This window comes from Neopsephotus bourkii, unplaced genomic scaffold, assembly GCF_033783945.1.
Source record: "Neopsephotus bourkii isolate Nb327-2 ecotype Australia unplaced genomic scaffold, CSIRO-AGI_Nbou_v1 NB_1765, whole genome shotgun sequence".
NCBI classification, from domain to species: Eukaryota; Metazoa; Chordata; class Aves; order Psittaciformes; family Psittacidae; genus Neopsephotus; species Neopsephotus bourkii.
Genome location: NW_026902239.1, coordinates 10,998,842 through 11,006,305, shown reverse-complemented (window position 1 = coordinate 11,006,305; position 7,464 = coordinate 10,998,842).

Genomic DNA, 7,464 nt, shown 5'->3' with positions numbered 1-7,464 from the left:
AAAGAAACATAGCAAATCTTTCAAAACTAGTACAAACTAAAATAAACAGGAAAGGATTAGCTTGTTCTCTTATGTTACTTTAGATGCCCTAATGTATCCTACTTGGCTTCAGCTGTCTGTCCAGGACAGAATCTTGTAGGACTTGTTCCACATGGGTCAAGCCTCCAGATATGTCACAGGGCATTGAAAATGTCTTTAGGAACCTTTGACAACAATCTCTTCTACGTGCGAGAAGATGACTGGCATATACATTATGCTGCAGGCAAGAGACCTTAAGGCCAAGTTAACAGTGGACAGTGTGCCTTCTCCCTATGCTCCACTCTGTGAATGACTCATTTCATCCAGAAGTCTTATGTCTTAAACAAACCAGGCAATTACACTGTAGAATCATTTACTTGCCTCCATTCTCCACAAGGGGAGAGTGACTAAGGCAAGTGTAGATGTGTGCACTGTAAGTATCTACAGTTACATGTGATTAATTTCCCCCCATTGTACAAATATTAACTCCCAGGTCATCCAATATTTTCACTCCATCACAAGTAATGGTCTTGATGCAAACAATACCAACTGAAATTCTACGACCTGTGCTAAAAAAGTCACATCGTAAATCTCGTTTATCTTTTTGAAACCACTCTGTTTGAGCAACCCCTACCCTCGTATACAGTGTTCCACTGAACTTCCTGAACTCTGATAAGAATCACCATTAGACACTACAGAGGTCACAGATCATGAAAATAGCATGCCTGCTCTTAAGGCAATATAATTTCTCAAAATAAAAGAATGGGAAAATTTAGCTGTTATTCATTCAACAGAGAAGTCAACAATTGCACCATAATATGATTATGCTTGGTATTTTATCTCCATTTGTGTTTTAAGCCTCATTGTCAAACGCTTCCAAGAAGATCAAATGAAGTTCATATTTCAGCCTCAGTAAAAGGCCAAACGCTTTCCATCTCTGAAAATGGACAAATTCATCCACAGTAATTGACTATCCACCTATAAAGAAATAATCCCAAGTATTCCCTATTGGTTTTTTTATAGTTTCATCTTTGTTTTGAAGGAGGGAAGAAAATACCAAAAGAAAACAAACTATTGTTTTTCTGCAGAAATGTGTTTTCAGCTTTTCTATCTCCCCTATTTATTCTGTGTCATTATATAAATGAAAGTTATGATACGACCACTGCTGTTGTCATCTTCTGGCAATTCAAGGAAATAAAATGCAGTACATCTCACAAATGCAACTTCTTCAAAGTTCTCAAAGTAACCTATATAAGAATAAATTTTCTGTGACCCTGATTAGCTTAAATAAGACTTTGGTAACGAATGACTGTCTTTATTTTCCTGAAACATTCACTGTCCTTTAGCATATTGCAAAGCGTCTCTAGAACAGACTTCACTACAGACATGTCCTGGGTATACACCTGTAAGCTATCAACTGGCTTGGCTCTTTGATTCCTCAAGGAGTCTTTGGTGGACTTACTTATGAAGAAAATAAATTACTATTGAGCTTCCAGTGTCAGTTTCTGACACGTTAAATGGTGAAGTTTACAATACTTTTGATGATCCTTGTAGCATAAATAGAAGCAAAGGATACAAGCAAAGAAATTAAGTGAAACTGGATGGTTTATGCATGTAAACCTGTCCAAATGTGCACTAAAAAACTCAGGATCTTCTAGACCTTCAGAGCCTAACTTGGATTTTGCACTTTCACTCTCTACATGAGCTCCCTCAACACCACCATACAGGAAGTGTGATATTCTGAGATAACTTATGTCTAATTCAGAAAGCAGTTGAAAAGTTCACATTCACACTAGTGTTTACAAAGCTGACATCATATAATGAAGAAACCATGTACAAGTAACTATGCACACTAGTTTCTGTCCTTCACTTAAATGTCTTGGATACCTGCAGATCTGAGGACAGCCACAAACTGGGGAAGAGGGACTAGGGGGAGTCTAAAGGGGTTGCAATACTCTGGTTGCACAAAATGCAGAGTAAAACTTTGTAATAAGCAATGGTAACTGAAACAAAACTGATTTCACTCACATGGATTCTCTCACACTCACATGTTCATGTCCAGGTAGCCTGGCCAGGATCACTTCAGTGATAAGGAAGACAAGGGACACTGTCTATTGATCACATCAACTGTCTTATGCTGGTAATCATGTGCTGGTTTTCTGCTGTGCCTTTTGCAGCAATTAGGACTTTAAAGGAATGGTGTATTTTGCCTTTTCCATCCTGTAACACCTCTGTAAGTCATTAGGCAAAACTGCTGATTTCCTCATTACTCTTTGGACTTTGTTTCCATAGGTAGCCTGTCCTTTATCTTAGCTTGACCTTCATAGAATCACAGAATAGTTAGGGTTGGAAAGGACCTTAAGATCAAGTTCCAACCCCCTGCCATGGGCAGGGACACCTCGCTCTAAACCATATCACCTTCATTTTCCTTATCTGGATGTCTTGAGAAGCTGGAAGTAAAGGTGCTCTGTCCTTTAATAGCTGCTAATATGGATGTCATCCACACATGCCATTCTCTTAACCTTCTTTTTGTTTGTTTGGGTTTTTTAATTAATTTTTCTGGTGCTTTAATTTTTAGAAACTCTTATTCATGTCAGTCTTAACATTTCTTTATGAATCTCTACATTCTTAATACTCAAAACCAGCAGGGAAAGGCAAGACAAGTAATCTTATTACTCCTCTGTTTATTCACAAAACAGCAGGCTACATGCCTTTCCTCACCTGAATGAATAATTCATAGAGCACACTGTAATGCAAAACCAAACAAAAACAAAATGAATGTTAATATTCAGTCCCATTTCATATATGGAAATTCTTTTGACACACTAAGTGTTAAAATGTTATAATCTGAAATTTCATCACAATCACTAATCGAACAGCAATACAAAATCTGGAATAAAGGAAAGCACTGTAAATAATAAAATGTCATTAACATTGATCATCATGTTTTTATAAAAGGCACTGCCACTCAATCATCATGACTGTAACAAAACCATGTTTAATATGATCACAACCACTTGCCTGATATAGCAAAACAGCTTAAGGCAAGCATCCGCACCCAACAAATTCAGGATACTTTAGCTAATTTTAGCTCTTTTGACACAGCCACAGAAAATGTAATGAGTAATGAGCACAGAGTATTTAAAGATGTTTTTTTCTCCCTCTGGCTGTAATTCGCGGCATCTCACAATTGTCCAAGTGCATTATGATATGAGTGTCCTAACTCCTGTGTATCAGAGCAATAGCCATTTTCAAAGGCAACAGAATAAAAATGGACAAATGGTCTAGTATGAACTAAAAAAATCTTAAAAGGCTTTTGCCTTGTCCTCCACTGACTCTTTTGGAAAGGAGCTTTCGTGTCGCCCCTATGGCCTAGTTACAGCACAATATACCATTTTGAGCATCTAGAAATTTTCAGAGATTCACAGTCTGTCATTTAAAAGAAAGAACGATGTTTTTCAAAGCTATTTTTTAAGCAGTGATATATTTGAGATAATTATGCCATCTACTTTACAAGTTTTCAAAACAGACCATACAGTCAGTGCACTTCGTCCTGTCTATGAAAATGCTAGGACAGGACTAGAGAAAGTGCTACTTGTTGGAGCAGTGGAGGGAGAAGAGGTGGTGTTCTGGGAAAGTAAGGGGAAAAGTCTTCTGGATTAGGGTGTCCTTTATAATAAAAAAAGGCTACTGGGGAGCCTTGTTGGAAGTGTTTATATCCCAGCAGAGAGCAGAAGGGGTACTGTTATGATGGAGAGGAACCTACCTCTTCTCAGGGTGAAGAAGAAAAATGAAGTCCCAGCAAGCCCAGTACCACTGTAAGCTGCTGTCTCCATTACAGTCTAAAGTCTGAAGAAAACATGACCTAACTGCCCCAAATGCCTCGAAGATCCCAGCCCAGCACTCAACAACATGATGTACATTGTAATATGTGGTGCAGCTCTATACTTTTCTTGACCACTACTGTAGAAGATTCAGGTACTGTCCATAATTTTTTTCACCTATATGTATCAAGAGTGCACTGATACAAGGCCTACCAGTTACTTTTTGTAGAATATTATATGAAAAAAAATGTCTAGAGAAAATACAAGCATTAAGAAACTTAAAACTAAAACCAAAACCAACAAAAACAAAAACCAAAAAAAAAAACCCAAACAAACAAACGAAACCCCACAAAAACAAACAAACAAACAAAAAAAAACCACTCAAAAAACTGAGGCATAAACCTGTAGAATCAGAATATCAGTATGTAAGTTTCAGATGTTATCTAAAATTTAAATCTTATCTAAAACTTCCCCAAACACTAAAACTCAAATTGGGAACAGGTACGTGGACTTCAAAAGCACATTATTTGTAAGCCTTTATTCCTCACATTGATGAGTATCTCTGGTTACTTGAAATGACAGCTGGCATTCACATGGAAGGAAGGAGTTTCTTTTTCCACTATTACCTCATTGTATGTACAAAAACGTTGTTTGAAGATATGATGTGATTTGACATGAAGTAAGGCAATGGTAAAAAGAATGTTTAAAAGTTTCTTTCAGCTTGGGTGATTCCTGTCAGCTTACGAAACCAGGACAGAGCAAAATGTTTTGTTAATAATTAGCAGGTTAATTACCCATAAGCAGTGAGTAATTTGTATTACCTATGTGGTTAGCTCACCACGCTAAGACCCATGCTGACTGCACATGGCCACATCGCCTTACAAATTAAACGATCAGCCCTACAAGGCACTGCCTGTCCTCAAGTCCTATTGTTGTTCCAACAGTGAACAACATCTAATCCAAAAGAGATTCCTAAGGGATGACAAATGTGTGCTGGATTTCAGACCTAGGAAAATGAACTTTAGAAAATAAAGAGTCAAGAAATGCAAAGAGATAAATTTAAATAACTGAGCCCCACCAAAGCTCTGTTCTGGTTATAGTGATTTTGCTTTGTTGTCTGTTCAGTATTCATAAAATGACAGGTATCATCTGTTGTCAGAGGAGCTAGGACAAACATTACTGCAGGAGCAGCTACTGCTCCTGGCCATACACATGCCTACATGCCTTGTGTGCACTCACCTCATCCCGGGACTCACTTTGCCTAAAAGCACATTCCCAGAGCTCCCCCTCAGCTCTGTTTAGTATGTGCCTGTGGTTTTCAGTCATGCAAAGACCTCCACATACAATTTGCAGATCAGCAGGACTGGCTAGCCCTTATTAAACAGACCCTTCTGATTAGATTCAGAGAAATTAGTGGAGTTTTACTATATTGACTACAGTGAAATCAAAATTTCCCCTGACATCACTATACTCCCAAGTCCCAGTGGAATCCACAAGGTCATTTGGTACTGGCCCTGACCGAAAACAGATGTAGCACAGCACTGCAGGGAGTTGCATGCCAGGAAGGGAGCTGGTTCACTGCCAGTCCTTCCTGCACTCACCCAGGCAGAGCAGAGACAACAGAATGCCTCCTGGGGTGCTAGAATGTGGCAAGTTTAAGGCACACCCTACCACCCAGCCACCACCACTCTCACCAGGCTGTACAGCCCACCAATGAATGCACTCATAAACAAGCAACTGCCTCAAACACATTTCCTTTTAATTTAATAAAGCATTGAGGTGAGCTACAAAACTTTTGACTTGGCCTCAACTGGAAACTGCAGTGTTAATAAGAAAATTATCAGGCAGCAATAACGACTCAGAAGTGAGTTCCCATTTTTTGGTATCCAAAAGCTCTAAGTAAGCATCAGAATGCCAAGCAACCTAGGCTGCCAAGGAAAGTATGTGTGAATGAGGCAGGAGGAAGAAAAAGTATCCTGAACTACGCAGAAATTTTACACTATAGTCCAAAGGAAACATGGCTGGATGAATCATCATCTTTTATTTAATATCAAAGAACAGACACTGTTTTACAGTAGGCATAAAATAATGCCAGCTCCTTCATTTTTCTGCAAACTGTGCCCAAACCTATTCCAGTAAAAAGCTCTGTTTTGCTTTCTCATCAAAATACTTTAAAGGCTTACAAGGGCTTGCTTTCCCAAAGGCATGAGAACTGTTGGAAGTGACTTTAGTACTACAGATCCTACAACATGAGAATTACTATATGCTACATATAGGAAAGATATAAATTGCAAGCTGTAATATTGTATAAATATAAGCTCAGTCATCAGATTACTGCTTGTGTAAGATGGTGCTCAATAGTAAGCAAACTAATATCCAATGTGCCTCAATTCTTTGATTCAATATTTGCTTAAAAATGGGGTTTTAAACTCAATTTTTAAAATTAGTAGCTTCTTTGGCTTTAAACAAGACCATTAAATGTTATTTAAGCATAGATTTATGGGAAATTCGTTTACCAGAAATCAATGTGTGGATTCTTCTTAGTTGCAAATTATTAATATGTGGTCTGTTGAACAGATGCACCTCCTTCTACTCAAAAGCTGTGCACAGAATAGTTTCAATGGTATTTGAAACGTTACTGAAAACTGCTATTTTGGCCACTGGAATAACGTTAGCACCACCTAGGGGCACAAGTTAAAACCACGTTCACATTTTACTCAGAAGGATTTTAATCTGAACATGTAAATACGTTATATCTCTTTATCTTAAGGAACGTCCCTCTGGCCTATGGTTTTGAGGGCTATTTCTGATAGCCCTCCAATGTCTTCATTCAAGGAGCTAGGACAAACCTTTCTGAAGGAGCAGCTACTGCTCCTGACCATACACATGCCTGCATTCCTCATCTGCACCCACACCATTCTGGGAATCCCAGAGAAATTTCTCACTTTTCCAGGAGACACGTTCCTAGAGCTCCCCTTCAGCACTCATAGTACATGTCTGTGGTTTTCACCACATGTCATGCAAAGACATCCTATCACTCCATTTTTCAAGACTACCTGATTTTTCTAGTACGTTTTCTAATTTTCTAGTACAATATTACCACTCTCATAAAAAAGTTTACAAACTTATTTTGTCAGAAATGTCATTAATAGATAACTAAGAGGTTTTCATTTTCACTTCTGACTAGTTCCCTACCTTTCTAAAAACGTACCCTTTTGAAGACTTGTCTGTTTCTTGCTGTGTTTTATTTCAACTGAATAAATTCAGTTATTATATCCAGCTTTTCTATGGTATTCTAATGGCTTTCTAAAAGCTTGTTTAGTAAAATGCACTGCTTTCCTCAGACCAGAGAACCCTTTGATGAAGTCTGGTAACTTTCACTAGGACTTTCGACTGTGTCTCTCTGTTAATAATGTAATTTTGCTCTCCAGCCTATACTGGGAAGTGGAATCCAGCCATCATGACTATGCACTGCGTTGAGTTTATCTTTCTAATAATACTGGGTACTCAAGACACCCCTAAACAAATGAGAGTCAAAGTTTTTAGCAGATACCCAACATGATACAATTGAGACTCCTGTAGTATTTTTTATAAGAGAATTTGAACCTACCCAGTTCTTTTC